Source organism: Bufo bufo, chromosome 3 (genome assembly GCF_905171765.1).
Source record: "Bufo bufo chromosome 3, aBufBuf1.1, whole genome shotgun sequence".
In the NCBI taxonomy this organism is placed as follows: Eukaryota; Metazoa; Chordata; class Amphibia; order Anura; family Bufonidae; genus Bufo; species Bufo bufo.
This window is the reverse complement of record NC_053391.1, coordinates 44,883,639-44,905,503: the sequence shown is the minus strand read 5'-3', so window position 1 is coordinate 44,905,503 and position 21,865 is coordinate 44,883,639. Positions and strand designations below refer to the sequence as shown.

Here is a 21,865-nt window from a genome sequence, read left to right as displayed (position 1 = left end):
TTGCCGACGTCATTCAACAAAAAAAAAAAAAAAAAAATCCAAAAACATATAAAAGCTGGCAATGGAAAGAAAAGCACTTCAGCTGTAGAAGTCACGTACTGCACGTACAGGAGGGGAACTATTTTAACCAGTTCAAGCCCGAGCCATTCACCCCCTTCCCAACCAGGCATATTTTTTTAGTACATGCATCTTTGACAGCAATAACTTTTTTTTATTTTATTTTTTTACTGTTGGTGATGTAACTAAATTTTGTGCCTTTCGTGATACATAGGGCTCTATTTTTCTGTAATTTTTTTTTTTTTTTAAATGTATGTTCTGATATAAATTTCTGGCATGTCCTCTTTCCATAATGGTAGTTTTGATATACAGAATGTATGGGTAATAGTTGCAGAGGGTGAAGTCAGAAGTTACGGTGAGACACGTTTTTTTTTTGTGGCTTTCCATATAAGGGTCCAGTCACACACCCGTAGTGCATTGCGGATCCGCAATACACCCGGCCGGCACCCCCATAGAAATGCCTATTCTTGTCCACAATTGAGGACAAGAATAGGACATGCTCTATTTTTTTTCCGGAGTCGCGGACTGGAGGATCGGCGGTGCGCTCCAGAAAGGCGGATGCGGAGAGCACATAGTGTGCTGTCCGCATCCATTCGGTCCCCATAGAGAATGTATGGGTCCGCACAATTGCGGAACGGATGTGGACCACAATTGCGGACGTGTGAATGGAGCCTTAGGTCATACAAGACATTTGGGGGGCATTTAAGATTACTTTCTTTTTTTTTCTCCAGCACGTAGAACATACACACACACACGTGGACAACCCCTTTAAGGGTGGATTCACATGTTCCATTACATTGCGCCACACAAAAATCTGCCGCAAAATCTGAATGTCGTAGAGCATATGAACATCAGAGACGGGTGTCCTGTGCTCCCGATCCCCTCTATGAGCCAGAATGGAGAGCCGTTCTGTATACGCTGCAGCTGTTCTAGCGGACTTCAGCTGTCCTTTTGTATTACACCTATCCCCTGGCTGGCCACAGATTCCCCTAAGGCCTCGTGCACCGTTGTGTGCATCCGTGGCCGTTGTGCCGTTTTCCGTTTTTTTTTTTTCGCGGACCCATTGCCTTTCAATGGGTCCGTGGAAAAATCGTAAAATGCACCGTTTTGCAGCCGCATCCGTGATCCGTGTTTCCTGTCCGTCCAAAAAATATGACCTGTACTATTTTTTTGACGGACAACGGTTCACGGACCCATTCAAGTCAATGGGTCCGTGAAAGAACACGGATGCACACAAGATTGGCATCCGCGTCCGTGATCCGTGGCTGTAGGTTACTTTCATGCAGACGGATCTGAAGATCCGTCTGCATAAAAGCTTTTTCAGAGATGAGTTTTCACTTCGTGAAAACTCATATCCGACAGTATATTCTAACACAGAGGCGTTCCCATAGTGATGGGGACGCTTCAAGTTAGAATATACTGAGAACTGTGTACATGACTACCCCCTGCTGCCTGGCAGCACCCGATCTCTTACAGGGGGCAGTGATCCGCACAATGCTGCACCTGAGGGGTTAATTGTGCATATCATAGCCCCCTATAAGAGATCAGGGGCTGCCAGGCAGGAGGGGGCAGACCACCCTCCCTCCCCAGTTTGAATATCATTGGTGGCCAGTGTGCGGCCCCCCCTCCCTCCCTTTATTGTAATATCATTGGTGCGGCCTACCCTCCCCCCCCTCCCCCCCCCCCCCGATCATTAGTGGCAGCGGAGAGCTCCGATCGGAGTCCCAGTTTAATCGCTGGGGCTCCGATCGGCAACCAGGATGCTACTGCAAACCTGGTTGCCATGGTTACTTAGCAATATTACAACCATCATACTTACCTGCTGCGCTGTCTGTGACCGGCCGGGAGCTCCTCCTACTGGTAAGTGACAGATAATTAAGCAATGTGCCGCACAGACCTGTCACTTACCAGTAGGAGGAGCTCCCGGCCGGTCACAGACAGCGCAGCAGGTAAGTATGATGCTTCTAATATTGTAATATTGCTAAGTAACCATGGCAACCAGGCCTGCAGCAGCGTCCTGGTTGCCATGGTTACCGATCGGAGCCCCATCGATTAAACTGGGACTCCGATCGGAACTCTCCGCTGCCACCAATGATCGGGGGGGGGGGGAGGCCGCACACTGGCCACCAATGATATTACAATAGAGGGGGGGGCCGCACACTGGCCACCAATGGTATTCAAACTGGAGACGGAGGGGGGTCTGCCCCCTGCTGCCTGACAGCCCCTGATCTCTTACAGGGGGCTATGATACGCACAATTAACCCCTTCAGGTGCAGCACCTGAGGGGTTAATTGTGCGGATCACAGCCCCCTGTAAGAGATCGGGTGCTGCCAGGCAGCAGGGGGCAGTCATGTACACAATTCTCAGTATATTCTAACTAGAAGCATCCCCATCACTATGGGAACGCCTCTGTGTTAGAATATACTGTCGGATATGAGTTTTCACGATGTAACTCAAGTCCGATGGTATATTCTAACATAGAGGCGTTCCCATGGTGATGGGGAAGCTTCAAGTTAAAATATACCATCGGATTGGAGAAAACTCCGATGGTATAATAGGGACTCCTGATTTTACATTGAAAGTCATTGGGGGACGGATCCGTTTGCAATTGCACCATATTGTGTCAACGTCAAACGGATCCGTCCACATTGACTTGCATTGTAAGTCAGGACGGATCCGTTTGGCTCCGCACGGATCCTCCAAAAATCAAGGAAGACCCACGGACGAAAAAACGGTCACGGATCAACGGAACCCAGTTTTGCAGACCGTGAAAAAAATACTGTCGTGTGCAGGAGGCCTAACAAAAGTCCCCTGGTGGTTTCTGATGAGACAGTCTCTTTAGGATATGTTCACAAAGGGCAGATGAGCTGCAGATTTTTCTCCAGATCTGGGCTCATGCACACAACTGTACGGTCGCTGCGCCCACGCTGTGGTCCGCAATACCGGCATAGAGCCCTCATTGTCGTGTGAATGAGCCCTTTACAGGTGGAAAATCCTCCACGCGTTACAGAAGCAGTAAAGAGGTTGTGCATTCTCGGGACAAGTCATCAATATCTGATGGGTGGGGGTCTGATTCCGGCATTCCCACCGATCAGCGGCGGTCGGTCGTACAAGTGCACGTCCCGTTTAAGTGATCGCTGTGCCGCTGAGACTACTGACACTATGTGCAAGGTAATCTTCAAGGAGAAGCGTTCATACGAGCACCACCTGGAGTCAGACCCCCACCGATCAGATATCCTGAGTAGGGATGAGCGAATCGACTTCGGATGAAACATCCAAAGTCAATTTGCATAAAACTTTGTTCTATACAGTATTAGAAAGTATTGGCTCCGATGAGCCGAAGTTATTGCTTCGCGAGACTTCGCGCAATAACTTCATAAATTGATTTGTACTGTGAAAAACCATTTCCCGAAACCCGGGTTCGGTTCCAAGGTACCACTCATCGGAGCCAATACATTCTAATACTGTACGGAGTTGCTCGCTCCGTACTGTATTGAACCGGTTTTATGCGAATCGACTTTGGATGTTTCATCCGAAGTCGATTCGCTCATCCCTAATCCTGAGGATAGGTCATCGATATGTACTGGTTGCACAACCCCTTTAAGGTCTTTGTCCACCATAAGGAGCAGCAGTCGTCCTGGAAAGAAACCCTTTAAGGTACGCCCACACAGGAGGGGTCCTCCGCAGGTATCACTCTATATATACAGTGCGGATCAAGCACTGTGCACACTCGTTCCATGGTGCGTTTTGTAAAATCTCATCCGTTTTGTGGCAGACATCCCACAAGTGGTTATACCCTTAAAGGGGCTGTGCTATTACAATAACTTATCTGCTATCCTCTGGATAGGGGATAAGTGTCAGACCCTCGCCGATCACTTACCTGCGATCCTGTGTACAGGGGATAGGCTGATGTAATGGGATAGCCCCTTTTTGCTTCTGTTACTTTAGAAGCCTTGAAAACAACAGAAAGCGATTGTGAAGGTGGAGCCCCATCTTCCGCACCAGCTGTCACTGAAGGAGTACAGCTCCCAGCATGCTCCCACCGCTGAGGACTAGAGTTGCCAGGTTGGGGTTATAGTTGCGGCACCCTCCAAATTAACCCCCGACGGCCTCCCGGAGCTTGTAACCTGTGGGAGCCCGACACCTGTCTACAAATGGCTAAAGGTTCAAGGTGAACCACATAGCAGCAAGAAAACAACAGCGCGACACGTGCGAAGCAACCTACACGTACAACACACGGCCGCCCGCATCTCAGGTATGTCTCCAGGGCAAATGGAAATTCCCAGGTGGAACTACTGGTCTGTTTGCTTTCAACTTTAACCCTTGGGTTTCTGGATATCTGCTCAGTTCTGCCCTTACCTGGAATCCATCTATATAGACACATGACCTCCAGTTACATGAAACGTGCCGTCTTACAGCTATGAGGCTGCTGGAGCGCGCACACGGATATACGACGCCACTGCCACAATCCTGTACATAGGAACCCGACCGGGTCTTGTTCTCTGTTCTGAGGGCAGAGAAGTCTGCTAAACATAAGGCTCTGTTCACACTACCAGTCACACAGTGGATAGTATCAGGGGGTCGCAGAGCGCGCGCCACGCACAGGCAGCCAGCCAGAGAGCGCGCGCCACGCACAGGCAGCCAGCCAGAGAGCGCGCGCCACGCACAGGCAGCCAGCCAGAGAGCGCGCGCCACGCACAGGCAGCCAGCCAGAGAGCGCGCGCCACGCACAGGCAGCCAGCCAGAGAGCGCGCGCCACGCACAGGCAGCCAGCCAGAGAGCGCGCGCCACGCACAGGCAGCGCGACACAATTCATTTGGAAAGTTTTCAGACCCTTTCACTTTTTTTCAGATTTTGTTAGGTTACGGACTTGTGCTAAAATCCCCCCCCCCCCCAAAAAAAACATCTAATTTTTTCCCCCCATCATTCTGCACTCAATCCCCCATAATGAGAAAGTGAAAACAGAATGTTAGAAATTTTTTGCAAATGTATTAAAAAGGAAAAACTAACATTCTGTATGGACATAGGTGTTCAGACCCTTTGCATTTAGCCCTGGGGCCTCTCATTTCTCTTGATCATCTTTGAGATGTTTCCACACCTTGACTGGAGGTCACCTCTGGTAAATTCAGTTGACTGGACACAATTTGGAAAGACACAGCCCTGTCTATAGAGGTCTCATAGCTGACAATGCAGAGGAGAAAAGAACTGCCTGTAGAGCTCAGAGAGAGGATTACATGGAGGCAGAGACCTGGAGAAGGGCACAAACAAATTTGTGCTGGACTGAAAGTTCCCAAGAGCACAGTGGCCTCCATAATTCTTACATGGAAGAAGTTTGGAACAACCTGGTCTCCTCCTAGAGATGGCTGCCCCACCAAACTAAGTAATCTGGCACTGCTCGTCACCTCAGACCGGGCGAAAGGTTCCCCTTCCAGACACTGACCCTAAGCACACAGCCAAGAAAACATGAGGCCCGTTTTACACTTGCGGTAAAGAGATCCGGCAGGGTCCAACCTTCTGGATCTCTCTGCTTACCGGCATTGCCAGAAGCAACCGCATCGCCGCCCAGCCCCATTCACTATAATGGGGACTGGCAGAGATCCAGCCGCAACCCTGCAAATATGCCGAGAAGCGGCAGGACAAATACTGCTGTGCGGAGTGGTTTTTGTCTGGCCGCCTCTCAGCATGTGTGCCGGGTTGCAGCCAGATCTCCGCTGGTCCCCATTGCAGTGAATGGGGTATGCGGGACAGGTGTCAGGTAGCAGTTCTGGATCCAGACATCTCCAGAAGGTTGCACCCCAGCTGGACCAGCCTGCCGGAGATGTAAACGCAAGTGTCAAAGCTGCCTTAGGGACAACTCTGTGAATGTCCTCGAGTGGCCCAGCCAAAGCCCTGACTTGAACCCAATCGAACATCTCTGGAAAGACCTGAAAATGGCTGTCCACTGACGGTCCCCATCCAACCTGAGAGAGCTTGAGAAGAATGGCAAAAAATCCTTGAGCCTTGTGACATCATCTCCAAGAAGACTGGAGGCTGTAATCGCTGCCAAAGGGGCTTCAACTAAGGCTACATGCACACGACCGGTGTGTGTTTTGCGGTCCTCAAATTGCGGTTCCGCAAAACATGGATGGCGTCCGTGTGCGTTCCGCAATTTGCAGAATGGCACGGACAGCCTTTAATATAACTGCCCATTTTTGTCCGCAAAACGCTTGTTATATTTTTTTGCGGGGCCACGGAACGGAGCAACGGATGCGGATAGCACACGGAGTGCTGTCCGCATATTTTGCGGCCCCATTGAAGTGAATGGGTCCGCATCCGAGCCGCCAAAACTGCGGCCGTGTGCATGAGGCCTAAGTCCTGAGTGAAGGGTCTGAATACTTATGTCAGCGCAAGATATAATAAATCAGCAAAGAGTTCTAACGTTCTGACTGCAGAATGATGGGGAAAACTGGATTTTTTTTGTATTTTATCACAAGGCTGAAACATAACAAGGACTTTCCGAGTGCATTGTGTGCGATTAGATAGATAAAACAATACCACACAAATAACACCGCCATACAGCGTCCACATCAGGGACGCCCAACCTGCAGCCCTCCAGCTGTTGCAAAACTACAACTCCCAGCGTGCTCGGACAGCCTACAGGAGGGCATGGTGGGAGTTGTAGTTTTATAACAGCTGGAGGGCCGCAGGTTGAGCATCCCTGGACTACATAATACCGCCATATACTGTAGATCACTGCAGAGCAGAAGGTAGAGAGGATTGTGTTCCTTTCAAACAATTGCAGTTTTCTGTAATGAACACGGGGGACACGGCTCACATTACTCAGGGTGGTCTTTTGTTCGGGTTCCCCTAAGCAACTGCTCAATCTGCCAGCCCTAAAACCAGCCTCTCCCCTCCGGGCCAGAGGGGGCCGCGTCCCATCTCCCCTCCGGGCCAGAGGGGGCCGCGTCCCATCTCCCCTCCGGGCCAGAGGGGGCCGCGTCCCATCTCCCCTCCGGGCCAGAGGGGGCTCATACCCTACTTTCTATTGTACAGTTTACACTGCGCCAGCCCTCTGTTACTCCTCCTGGAAACGTATGACCACTGACAACTAGACGTTACCATCCTCCATGCCGCGGGGCGCATCCCTACACAATATGATATTGCCCAACCAGAGCGGACAGGGTCAGACTGTGTACAGACAGGGGCAATGGCAGCCCCTAGCAGTCAATTTATTATTCCTGCATTTCTAGGTGGAATAACAGAGGGAGGGCACACACAAGAAAAAACTCCAGAATTTTTTTTATTTTCAGGAATGCTGACAGACTTGGGCGTCAGGCTGATGAACGCGTGTATACATATATATCCCTCTCGGTTTCATCACCTGACTGCCTTGCACTGTGTCATGTGACCAGGTGACGTCACACGCCAGGCAGCAATCACGGCTTTTTTTTTTTTTTCAAACCTAAGATTATGCAAAACCTATGCAATAAATTAGATAAAAATAAAACCCCTTTAGGAGCCATGCTATATGAGCACAGCTTAGGACACGCAGGGGCAGCACTATATACACCTGACCACAGCACCAGAGGGACGCGTCCCCTTTAAGAGCTCGTGTCAGGAACACCCCAGAAGCGAGAGCCTTTCCCCCCCACTTTCGGCAGGCTGCTCTCCCACCCCCATGCCGCCTGCACACACTTACTGCAGCCGGAGACATCGCTTCCCTTCGGTTCTGACTCTTCTTCCTCGTTTTCTGGGCTGCTTGGGTCTCCTGGAATGACGTAGCCGCGTGACGTCACCGGCGACAGAGGCTCAGGAAGGTCAAATTCAGCCAGTCTGCGAACTGTGGACAGGCTGCTGCTGTGTGTGCTGACTCATGGGTTTATACAAAGCAAACAGTGTGCTTGATATCCAGATGCCTGCACTGTGAGGCTCCACAGAGTACGGGCCACCATAGTCATTTGGTATATTTTTTTTTGCAAGGCAAGAAGCAGAAACAACCAGTGATCTAGAGTAGACAAATCTACTTAAAGGGGTCGACTTAAAGGGATTGTTCGGTCTTCTGTCCAATCTGACACTGTCCGTCAGATGGTAATTGTACCGCCCAGCATGCACTTACCATACTAGACAAATGTACTTAAAGGGATTGTTCAGTCTTCTGTCCAATCTTCATGCACTTACCATACTGACTAATACTTACACACTTGCGGCAGAGTGATCCGGCAAGCAGTTCCGTCGCCGGATCAGGCAATCTGCATGCAACCGGACAGCTTTTGTAGACTGATCCAGATGCGGATCCGTCTCACAAATGCATTGCAAGAACGGATCCGTTTCTATATTATTATTTTTTTCACATTTTTACCATGCTTAGACCGGAAGAATGGATCCGGTGTTCTGCCAAATCTCTATACCTTGCGAAAAGTCTATACCGGAAGTGACGCGGCCGCACAGGAATCAGCTGGAGGAGGGTGTGCGCGGCGCAAGCGCACATCCACCGGCTTAGCAAAGAATTATTGCAGCGCCGCGATAGAAGTACTTCGTACACCGCGCGTGCGCACTTAGGGGTATAGAGATTTTGCAGCGCAAAATGTTTTCTCAGATCTCCCTACCCCTGAGTGCGCAGGCGCCCACAAATCATCAGTTGCAGTTCATCCTTACCGCAGAGCTGAGTGCTGGATACCGAGCTCACCACATAGCAGAGCTGAACTGCAACTGATGATTTGTGGGCGCCTGCGCACTCAGGGGTAGGGAGATCTGATGCAACATTTTGCGCTGCAAAATCTCTATACCCCTAAGTGCGCACCCGCGGTGCACGAAGTACTTCTATCGCGGCGCTGCAACAATTCTTTCCTAAGCCAGTGGATGTGCGCAGCGCCGTGCACACCCTCCTCCAGCTGATTCCTGCGCGGCCGCGTCACTTCCGGTATAGACTTTTCGCAAGGTATAGAGATTTGGCAGAACACCGGCATTCCGGTATTTTTAATGCCGGATCCGGCACTAATACATTTCAATGTAAATTAATGCCGGATCCGGCAACTGATCCGGAATTTCGGACGGAGAGAATTTCCTCTGTCCAAGACGCCGTTCAGTGACTGAACTGAAGACATCCTGAATGGATTTCTCTCCATTCAGAATGCATGGAGATAAAACTGATCAGTTCTTTTCCAGTATTGAGCCCTTAGGACGGAACTCAGTGCCGGAAAAGAATAACGCTAGTGTGAAAGTACCCTAAATTTAAAGAGGTATTCCAGTTTCATGATTTTTAGATCGGCAGGTGTTTGAAGAGGTCACGGTGCTCCTGCAGTGCTGCACCCCCTTAGGGTACTTTCACACTAGCGTTTTTCTTTTCCGGCATAGAGTTCCGTCCTAGGGGCTCTATACCGGAAAAGAACTGATCAGGTATATCCCCATGCATTCTGAATGGAGAGTAATCCGTTCAGGATGCATCAGGATGTCTTCAGTTCAGTCGTTTTGACTGATCAGGCAAAAGAGAAAACCGTAGCATGCTACGGTTTTATCTCTGTTGAAAAAAACTGAAGACTTGCCTGAATGCCGGATCCGGCATTTTTTCCCCATAGGAATGAATTAGTGCCAGAATGTTCAGGTGTTTACCTGATCGCCGTCTAGGTCAGGGATGAGCAACCTCCAGGTGTACTGAAACTACAACTCCCAGAGTGCTCCATTCACTTCTATGGGAGTTAGAAGAACAGCCGAGCCGGTCCGCATCCTGGGAGTTGTAGGCTGAAGGTTCACAGATTGTAGCAGCAGTGCAGTGTAATGGCAATTTCCTCTGCCGCTCAAGTATAGGGGGTCGAACAGCTGTAATTATACTGCACCGATGCTGCGGGTGAACACTGAGGAAGACGCCGTGCTTACAAAAAGCACCGCTGCTCCTTCAAACAGCTGATCGGCTGGGAGTGGCGGGAGTCAGACCCCTGAGGATAGGTCATCAAATTCATGAAACTGGACAACCCCTTTAAATCCCCAAAAGATATATATAAAAGTGCCGATGACACTGGCTGACCTGTTACATGTGCCCTTGGCAGCTGAAGGTGTCTGTGTTGGTCCCATGTTCACATGTGCCCGCATTGCTGAGAAAAATTATGTTTTAATATATGCAAATTAACCTCTAAGAGCAATGGGGGCGTTACCATTACACCTAGAGGCTCTGCTCTCTCTGCAACCACCGCACTATGATTGACAGGACCAGGCAGTGTAAACGTGATAACACCTGGTCATACAAAGTGCAGAGGGCGCGGCAGTTTGCAGAGAGAGCTGAGCCTCTAGGTGTAACGACAACGCCCCCGTTGCTCCTAGAGGCTCATTTGCATATAATAAAACAACATTTTTCTCAGCAATGCGGGCACATATGAACACAGATGCCTTCAGCTGCCAGTGTCATAGGTACAGAACTGCTGACAGGTGCCCTTTAAGCTCTGGCCCTGGAATGCCCCCCAAATGAGCACTTTTAGAGTCAATTTTCATAAACCCTGCTTTTTTATACACCATATTCACAAGATTGTCGTGAGCTGCCGCTCCATTCGCCAGGACCTCTATTTTCATGATTGGGCACTTAAACCATAATGCCAACTCTCCGGGAATGGGCGTTAGGTTCCTGGAGAATGGGGTGACTTCCCAGACTCATGGGCGAGCTGGTGAATCCCCCAGGGGTCCCCATGAAAAGTAGCCCTCCATGAATTTCTGTTGCATGTGGCATCGGGATGCTGCATCATAAAACACCCAAATGTACATTGAAGGGGGCATGACGCAGTGAGAATAGGGGAGTGATGTCACAAAATGGGCGTGTCAATCCTAAAAAAAATGTCTGGTGATGCCCTTCATACACCGCACTTTCACTGCTCCTGCAAAGGACCTAGTAAAAGTTGGCAAGTCTGTGTTCAACTGGCACTGGGGGGAGATTTATCAAAACTGGTGTAAAGGAAAACGGCTTAGTTGCCCATAGCAACCAATCAGATTCCAGCTTTCATTTTTCAGAGCAGCTTTGGAAAATGAAAGGTGGAATCTGATTGGTTGCTATAGGCAACTAAGCCATTTTTCCTTTACACCAGTTTTGATAAAGTTTGTTGTGGGGTGGGGGGGGGGCTCTTGCCTCTCAGTTTTAGAAGACATGTAAGATCCAGCTATACAAAAACAAAAATGTGACATGCCATAATACAGAGGTATTATGGGGGGATTTATCAAAACTGGTGCAAAGTAAGACTGTTTTAGTTGCCCATAGCAACCAATCAGATTCCAGCTTTCATTTTCCAAAGGAGCTCTGAAAAATGAAAGGTGGAATCTGATTGGTCGCTATGGGCAACTAAGCCAGTTTTTTTTTATAAATCTCAATGATAAATGCTATAGGGGGAGATTTATCAAAACTGGTGTAAAGGAAAACGGCTTAGTTGCCCATAGCGACCAATCAGATTCCAGCTTTCATTTTTCAGAGCTCCTTTGGAAAATGAAAGGCTCAATCTGATTGGTTGCTATGGGCAACTAAGCCAGTTTTCCTTCACACCAATTTTGATAAATCTACCCTTTTGACCCATTGCAGCGTCACATTGGGCATAAGTGCTGTGACGTGTCACCCTGCAGTGCAGGTGGGGAGGGCGGCATGAAGGGGGGAGCAGGCCATTGTTTTGGATGTGTTTCATGTCCCTACATTCCAGTCTCTGTGAATCAGATTGCATAAAACAGAAAATAGCAAAGAGGGAAACCACAGACTGCCAGGGCTGCTGACTCACTGTGCTGCTGCTGACACGGGATGAATCAGCAGTCCCTTGCTACATGTCCGAAGCCCTTGTGTAACTCACAATATTTCATCACACCACAACAGTTACCAGAAATGCAACTGAAGCGCGCACTCCTGCCCAACTACACAGCCGCCACGCTGGATCCAGAGCCCTGTACTGTGTGCTGTCCTATCCAGACGGGGCGGCATAGTATACGGCTATGTTACTGTGTGTTATACCTGCCAGAGCTACTAACAGAGTCATACAGTGTCAGCAACCATGCCGTGCTTTAATACTGTAACGCCATACACATACCAGTGTCATCCAAGGTCAAAGAATATCACCATGCATAGCATAGTGCTGCCAAACACTACATAATCAATATCGTCGTTATTATGCCCTGTGCTGAAATAATACTTGCTATACAGTGCTAAAAAATAGTGTCATACAAGGCCAAATAATACCACCATGATTAGCATATTACTGCCAAACACTTCATGATTAATACCATCTTCATTATGCCCTGTGCTCAAATAATACTGCCATAAAAATAGAGTGCTAAATTAACTGCATCATACAAGCCTAAAAAGTACCACCATGCATAGCATAATACTGTCAAATGCTACATAATTAATACTGCCGATATTGTCCTCTGCACCCAAATACCACCAAACACTGCTTGATGGGGTTCTCCGGGAATTAAGATAATGTAGATACTTAAAATATTACTTTATTACTTTATAAATATATTTCCAAATACTTTTTATTAGTTATAATGGCTCGTTTTGTCTAGGGAACAATCATTAGGAGAAATAAAATGGCCGCCATCCTATTAGTACACACAAAGCCTGTCCTAACCACACAGCAGGACAAGTTACTTCACAGCACTGAGCTAAAGAGTTGCCTCATCCTCCTCTCTGCTCTGCTTGTCAGGGATTATGATCCTAAATACAGCTAATAAGATCTTCACCTGAACTTCTGTAGGAATGGAGATCATGAGAAGACATGAAGTACAGAGCGGAGGTAAGGATCTGGTAATGAGCAGCAGCTTTTGTATGCAGTCTCCATCACCACAGTCTGCCCTGTCTGTCCTCTCTGTACTTCGTGTATTCTCATGGACTCCATTCCTACAGAAATTCAGCTAAAGATCTTATCAGCTGTATTCAGGATCTCAGTCCCTGACAAGTAGGGCAGAGAGGAGGATGATGAGGCAGCTCTTAACCACCTCCCGACCGCCTAATGCAGGGATGCGTCCTGCGGGCGGCCGGGTTATTCCTCCTGGACGCATATACGAGTCATCTCGCGACAGTCGAAATTTCCTGTGAACGCGCGCTCACAGGATCGCAAGGTAAACGAGTTGATCTACAGCCTGCCAGCAGCGATCATTCGCTGGCAGGCTGTAGATGCGATTTTTTTAACCCCAGAAAGGTATATTAGACGCTGTTTTGTTAACAGCATCTGATATACCTGCTACCTGGTCCTCTGGTGGTCCCTTTTGCTTGGATCGACCACCAGAGGACACAGGCAGCTCTGTAAGTAGCACCAATCACCACACTACACTACACCCCCCTTCCTGTCACTTATTAACCCCTGATCACCCCATATAGACTCCCTGATCACCCCCCTGTCATTGATCACCCCCTGTAAGGCTCCATTCAGACGTCCGTATGTGTTTTGCGGATCCGCGGATCCGCAAAACACGGACACCGGCAATTTGCTTTCCGCATTTTGCGGATCCGCACATTGCCAGAACTATATAGAAAAAGCCTTTTCTTGTCCGCAATTGCGGACAAGAATAGGACATGCTCTATAGGCTCTACAAAAAACGCAGTGTTCGCCCGTTCAGGCCTGATCTTGTGCGCACACTTGCGTTCAGTCCGCCCCACCGCAGTGACAGAATATATATTTTTTCTGATCACTGCAAAAACACCGTAAAATCACTGCGGCGCTATAAAGATCACTTTTGAGGGGCTAGCGAGTTCATAGAAGATTTTTCTTTTTGGCACAAGTTAGCGGAAATTGATTTTTATTTATTTTTTTTTCTTTCCATGTTTTCATATTCCACTAACTTGTGACAAAAAATTAAATCTTACATGAACTCACCATACCCCTCACAGAATCCAAATGCGTAAAAATGCCCTGTGAAATCCTAAAGGTACTCATTGGAATTTGGGCCCCTTTGCGCATCTTGGCTACAAAAAAGTGTCACACATGTGGTATCGCCGTACTCAGGAGAAGTAGGGCAATGTGTTTTGGGGTGTATTTTTACATATACCCATGCTGGGTGAGAGAAATATCTCTGTAAATTGACAACTTTGTATAAAAAAATGGAAAAGGTGTCATTTACAGAGATATTTCACTCACCCAGCATGGGTATATGTAAAAATACACCCCAAAACACATTGCCCTACTTCTCCTGAGTACGGCGATACCACATGTGTGACACTTTTTTGCAGCCAAGATGCGCAAAGGGGACCAAATTCCAATGAGTACCTTTTAGGAGGGCATTTTTAGACATTTGGATTCCAGACTTCTTCTCACGCTTTTGGGCCCCTAAAATGCCAGAGCAGTATAAATACCCCACAAGTGACCCCATTTTGGAAAGAAGACACCCCAAGGTATTTCGTGAGGGGCATGGCGAGTTCATGTAAAATTTTATTTTGGGAGTGCTGACAGATTCCCTTTAAGTAACAATTTCTTATAAGTCCAAATAATACCACTATGCATAGCATAATGCTGCCATATACTGCATAATTAATACTATCATTATTATGCCCTCTGCTGAAATAATGCTTGCTATGCAGTGCTAAAACAACAGTGTCATATTGTGCTAAATAATACCATCATGCATAGCCTAATGCAGTAAAACGCTGCATAATTAATACTGCCATTATTATACTCTGTGCCCAAATAATACTACCGTACAGTGCAAAAGTAACTGCATCACAGAAGCCTAAAAAATACCACCATGCATAGCATAATACTGAGAAATGCTACATAATTAATACTGCCAATACTACGCCTTGTGACCAAATAAAACCAAACAGTCCTAAAGCGGTTGTGTCACTTCAGAAAATAGCATTTATCATGTAGAGAAGGTTAATACAAGGCACTTACTAATATATTGTTATTATCCATATTGCCTCCTTTGCTGGCTGGATTCATTTTTCCATCACATTATACAGGGATCGTATCCAGGGGTTACAACCACCCTGCAATCCATCAGCGGTGGTCGTGCTTGCACACGATAGGAAAAAGCGCCGTCCTCTCTGGTGGCTGGGACCGTGGGAGCGCACATAGGCTAGTGCTTTTTGTTATAGTGCGCAAGTACAACCACTACTGCTGGATTGCAGGGTGTTTGTAACCATGGAAACGAGCCGTGTATAATGTGATGGAAAAATCAATATGGACAATAACAATACATTAGTAAGCGCCTTGTAGTAACTTTCTCTACATGATAAATGCTATTTGCTGAAGTGAGACAACCCCTTTAAGTAACAGTTTCATATAAGGCCAAAATATTTGTATTATTATTATACACCGCATATTTAATACTGCTATTATGTCCTGTGCCTAAATACTACTGCCATACAGTGCTAAAATAACAGCGTCATACAGTGACAAATAGTACCACCGTGCACTGCCCTAATACTGGCAAACTTTTCTTAAAAAATACCATCATTATTATGGTCTGTAGCTCAATAAAACTGCTACTGGGATAAAATAATAAAAGATAACCCATACAGAGAAATGCACATACCACATAGACACATAAATATAAAGATGCCATATGTGCACATATCGTGGAGGGGATTTATCAAAACTGGTGTAAAGGAAAACTGGCTTAGTTGCCCATAGCGACCAATCAGATTTCACGTTACATTTTTCAGAGCTCCTTTGGAAAATGAAAGATAGAATCTGATTGGTTGCTATGGGCAACTAAGCCAGTTCTACTTTACACCAGTTTTGATAAATCCTCCTTATGGTATTTATATGTGTTCCTCACCGCTATATTGTAGTGGTTTTGTCTTCACGTATATTTTCTACATCGAAGCATCAATAACTGTTATCTACGGGACAACATTTTTCCGCACCGGTAATTCAGTCAGCCGCAGGCTAATGACCTCTTCCTACACAGGAGGCTAATCTCTGCCCAGGGTGGGAAAAATATAATAAAAAAGTAATGAAAAAAAAAAAAAAAGGTATCCATATTGGTTTACCCTACATTTTCCAAGCCCTAACAGCACTGGCGTCTTGTTCGTATGCTGCAGGGGTGATACGTAGTCCCACTGATTGAAGTGTTGATGAAGTTATGATAATAGGGGGTCCTAAGGACTGAGACCCCCACACTGGTTATAAGAATAATGTCTATGCCATAACTCCGGATAGGTTAGGGTGGCCACTTGCTTAAAGGGGTTGGCCCATCTCACTAGGCTATGCCCCCAATGTCAGATAGGTTCAGGTCCCACCTATCTCTATAATGGACCAAGCAAAGTGAAGAGAAGCGGACCGTGTATGCAGGGCCACCCACTATTCATTTCTTTGGGAGTGACGAAAATAGCCAAGCAACGCGCTAAGTCCCATAGAAATGAATGGGAAGCCTACGACGCAAGCGCAGTCACAGCTCCATTCACTTCTATGGGGCTGAGGGAAATAGCCGAGCCAGCGGTCCCATAGAGGTGAATGGAGGGCAACCGCGCACGCGTGGTCCGCTCTCCTTCTTTTTACGGGCTCCATTGTAGAGATAGGTACAGGTCCCAGAGGTGGGACTTGCACCTATCAGACATTGGTGGCATACCCTAGTGATATAGAGAAAAAAGAGACAATGCAGCAGCACCCTGCAAATCAGATAGAGTACAATAATGCTATAGTCACAAAAATTCTAGTGCTAATGCTGCGCTTATTTAAAAAGTGAGATGCTTGGCCAATGCATTTTGTACAAAACCATCTGAGCCCGTCTGCCGAACGTCAAGGCGATCTCTGTTAGACGGGTCCTAACACTAAATACTACCTGTTATGCGCCATAATGGCCGCCATAAAGTTCAGGGAGTGTTGGATCCACATGCATGCTGGATCCACTCTGCTTTTTACCATTTTTGGTGCCATAATGGCCTCCATTACAAGGGATGCAGGTACCAACATGCATGCCGAGCCCACTCTATACCCTTCCTGGTGCTAGACAGCTTCCAATGAATGTAGTGAGAGCAGGCTACAGCTTTATACTGAAACAAATTAAAATCAACCTATGGGGCAGACAGGCTAATCAGGAGTGCACGACTCGCTGGAGTGCCACACCATTGTCGGCATGCATGTTGGTAGCTGCATCTCTTGTAATGGAGCCCATTTTGGCACCAAAAATGGTAAAAGGCAGAGTGGACCCAGCATGCATGTGGATCCAACACTTCCTGAACTTTATGGCGGCCATTATGGCGCATAACAGGTGTTAGGACCCGTCTTACAGAGATCGCCTTGACATACGGCAGACGGGCTCAGATGGTTTTGTACAAAATGCATTGGCCAAGCATCTCACTTTATAAATAAGCGTAGCATTAGCACCATAATTTTTGGCATTATTGTACTTTATCTGATTTGCAGGGTGCTGCTGCATTGTCTCTTTTTCTCTAGGTATTTGCTATGGCGGCGTGCACCTGCGCACTGGGAGGTGCTGACTAACCCCTTTTCTTTGCAGATTTGCCAAGCGCATGCTCGACTGCCGCTTCATTTATATGGGGGGAAACAGGACCCCCGTTCTCGTCATCAGTGGGTGTCCCAGTGTTTGAACCCCCAGCAATCAAATCCTTATCTCCTATCGTATGTAAAATTATGACTGCCTGCACCCACCACTAGAGGGAGCTCACTGTGTATGGATTTACACAGCATCTATTGAATGCAAACTGTACAAATCTGTATGCAGGGACCACCCTGCAGTGGCGTCTGTATTTCAAGGGGTGCTCCAGTTTCAGAATAAAGCTCATTTCTTGTAGAGAAAAATATTAGTATCAGTATTGTAAGATATGTATATATGCTTCCTGACTCTGCTTGTAGTCACTGAATAGGAACACTGTCTTGGTCATGCGATGGCCACACATGTGCTTGGCTTCTTCCAAGGCACAGCTCTAATGTCTGTGCTGTAACGAGCCGAGTCCATCACATGACTAAGACAGATTAGTATTTACTGGAAGTAAGCAATAAAGGTTCCCGTTCATTACCTACAAGCTGAGATCTTGAAAATAACCAGGCAGGGCATGTGCGTGTTGAGGGGGTTACAACCCACTTGTAACGGGTACTCCAGATTCTGCAGGATTTAGCAATTGATGACCTATCTCTAGAATAGGTCATCATCATCAGATCGGTGGAGGTCTGACAACCCCTACCCCCACCAATATGCTGGGAGCGGCTCCGGTGCTGGATCCATTATGCTCCATCCATTATGTCGTGGACGCAGTTGGTTACAGCTTCTCCCAAACACAATGTAGTCACCATTTCTATCCAACACACAATGGACGGAGCTGTGTAGTTATGGAGCCTATTCCTAGCACCGGAGCTACTTCCAAGCAGCTGATCGGCAGGGTTGGGAGGTGTCAGACCTCAATCAGATATTGAGGATAGGCACCATTTTTGAATACCTGGAAAACCACTTTAGGATTGTGCTATGGCTGCAAACGGAATTTTTGCCTTCTATATTTTAGACCATTTCCTGTTTTATTTGACTTAAAAAGAAAAACTTTGACAGTTAGAATGGAATGGAGCGGTGGCCTCGCTTGTGCAGTGCACTTCCCATTCATTTCGATGGGACTTCCGAAAATAGCCATGCGCTCCACTCGCGCTATTTTCGGCACTCCCATAGAAATGTATGGAGGATAGGTGGGAGTCTTAGAGATTGCGGACAAGAATAGGACATGTTCTATTTTTTGGGGGAACGGAATTGCGGACCGCATTTCTGGATCCGGGCAGCACACCGTGCGGCCCCATAGAAATGAATGGGTCCGCAATTCCGTTCTGCAGAATGCGGAACAGAATTGCGGACGTGTGAATGGACCCTTATAGAACAGTACTATCCTTGTCCGTAATGCGGACAATATTAGGACATGTTCTATTTTTTTTCGGAACAGAAATACGGACATACGGAAACGGAATGCACACGGAGTAATTTTTTGGCTGAATTTCTTTAATACTGCTCACCAGTATCACCCTCGCTGTGAAAACCCAACATATTTTAAGTAGGAACAAGTTTCTTAGAGATATGGCGCTCATTCTGAACACAATATTTCTCACCAGACAAGTAAATCCAGTTCTAAATCTTCTGATTCCCTTTACGTGACAAAACTGGGAGCCTGCAGCCACCACTAGAGGGGGCTCCGTGTATATGAATTTAGACAGTTACCTTTGAACTCAGTGGAAGCTATAAAATGCCTTTGCACTGTGCTCCCCCTAGTGGTGGCTTCTTCTTAGCACAGGCCCCATAGCAGTGAGATGGTCTGACTCTATGGTGAGCATGTCACTGGTGTGCGATCAGTCACTTCAGTTCAAGAAGTTTTTCAGTTTTTTATTATTAAAGTTTAATCTTCAAAGGGGTTTTCTGAGATTCTGATATTGATGACCTATCCTCAGGATAGGTCATTAATATGAGATCGACGGGAGTCCAATACCTGGCACCCTTACTGATCAGCTGTTTGAGTAGGCCGCAGCGCTCCGGTGAGGGCCATGGCCTCCTCGCTGCTTAGGCCGAGTTCACACTTCAGTTATTTGGTCAGATATTTCCATCAGTTATTGTGAGCCAAAACCAGGAGTGACGCCTACTCAGGTATAAGGGCTCATGCACACGACCGTGTACCGGCTGGGCCCGTATTGTGGCCCGCAAACAGTGGGTCTGCAAAATTTGGGCCCTGGCAGTTCTCGCACCACATCACGGATGTGGACCTCTTAACTTGAATGGGTCCGCAGTCCGGAAGGTCAGTGCGGAACGGAGGCACGGAACACCACGGAAGCACTACGGAGTGCTTCCGTGGGTTTTTTGTCCTTTCCTCCGCACCGCAAAAAAAGTAGTGCATACAGTGGCGCAAAACACGGACACGGCAATGTGCATTCCGCATTTTGCGGACCGCACATCGCCGGCACTTAATTGCGGACAAGAATAGGACATGTTCTATTTTTTGGGGGAACGGAATTGCGGACCCGGAAGTGCGGGTCCGCATTTCCGGATCCGGGCAGAAATGAATGAATGGGTCCGCAATTCCATTCCGCAAAATGCGGAACAGAATTGCGGACGTGTGAACGGACCCTTATAGAACCGTACTATCCTTGTCCGTAATGCGGACAGTATTAGGACATGTTCTATTTTTTTGCGGAACAGAAATACGGACATACGGAAGCGGAATGCAGACGGAGTAACTTCAATTTTTTTGCTGAATTTTTTCCGCCAAAAAACAAACAAAACGGGCACGGAAAGAAAATACGTTCATGTGCATGAGCCCTTACTAAGCACAGCGCCATATATTGTATAGTGGCCAGCCTTGGTATTGCAGCTCAGGCGCTTTCACTTGAATGGAACTGAGCTGCACATCTGACATGTGATTGATGAACATGGCGTCACTGGCCAAGGAAGAGGCAACAGCACTAGGTGCCGGGAGTCGGACGGCGACAGATTAGATATTGATGACCTATCCTGAGAATACGTCATCAATATCGAAATCTCGGACAACTCCTTTAACACAAAATTATCACACTTTGTGTTCGCAGCAGTTCATTTTGGACTGTGGTAGGAATTCGGCAGTGTTTAGACTCATAATTTTTCATGCGCCCCCTATAGGTGAATATTAGCAGTAATCACAAGGAATGACCAGGGCAATATTAGCGCTTACCTTAGGAATTCTTCTGTCTTCAGCTCTTTCTTGCAGTCGATGAGGTGCAGCGCGTCCTATGGGCGATCTTTCCTGACGACACTCTCATATATTGCGAGGGGGGGGGGGAGAAAGTTCTGGTGAAATGTTGAAAGAGAGATAATGAAAAAAGTTGAAAGTGAGAGTCCTGCCAACTAATCTGCTCCAGCCGGCCGTGTGGAAGTCAGCTGATGAGAGAAAACGCCTTTGTGATGATGCATCATACTAGGAACTCACCCAAACCCTTTTCTGTAGAAATCCTCCAAGCTTCGCAGACTCCTCCGTAGTATTACTATAGTGTCCCAACAGCAGCTAAATACTGTGATATTCTGACACCCAGTAACCCAGAAAGTCGAATAATACGGCTCTATGGTGGTCAGAGGTACAGATATTGTACAGATCCTACCATTGAAGGGAATGTGTCATCAGAAAATGACCGATTTTTTTAAATCACGTTTTTATGTTAAACATATTTTTTTTAATTTTTGGTAATGTCATATTTAATATTCCATGTCACTATCAATGTCCCATCTGGGACACTGACGACATATCGCAAGGCTGTGCCATTAATGTTAGATAGGTGCAGGTTCCATGTCTGGGACCCGCTCCTGTAATACATTTCTACACCCTGCTACTGTCTTTAATTGCTAACCACAATGTCATCTGTGTATGGATTCCAGGTCCTTTGTCACTGTGCATTGATCATGTTGCCATGAAACAGTTTTTTACATGTAATTTGCCTGGTTCACCAGCAGGTGGCAGCATATATGGCTGAGAGATCTTTAGATAATAGAATGCCATTCCATTCTTCCCCTTTTGGTGTCACGGATGGTGTACAGGAAACAAGACAATAATATAAACAATGACTCACTGGATCCACAACTAAGGAACAAAAGGGGAGACCCCTGCAAGAGACCTGCCGCTCTCCCTTATTGCTCAGCCTATGCGACCACCCCAAAGGTGGATGGGCGCATATCCACGTACCTCGACTATCTTACACCTGAAGACCCTACAATAGTGAGGGGACACGACCACCGGCTCCCTACACAGACACGGAGGGAGTCAGGGTCACCTGGATCCAGAAAACAGAAAATCATAAATACATAAACAGAACTTATCTTGCAGACGACTGGGGACTGTGGACTGGGAACAAGGAACAGCATGCACACACACTCCAGGAAGTTGTATAAGCCGCACACTACTGCATTCTGGGGAGGAACT

General features: G+C 47.2%; 1 protein-coding gene across 2 annotated transcripts in view; it reads right to left on the bottom strand.

The window, feature by feature from the left end:
• Positions 1-20,700, bottom strand: part of BACH1 (BTB domain and CNC homolog 1) — a 35,586-nt gene extending 14,886 nt beyond the window's left edge. Inside the window, exon 1 of one of the 2 annotated variants that reach the window (XM_040423174.1) lies at positions 20,627-20,700. The gene's annotated coding sequence lies outside the window, so the exon portion shown is untranslated. Of the gene's footprint in view, positions 1-7,735; positions 7,826-20,626 lie in introns of those variants that run through there. The other variant, XM_040423173.1, reaches the window with a different exon arrangement.
• Positions 20,701-21,865: the final 1,165 nt, after the last annotated feature.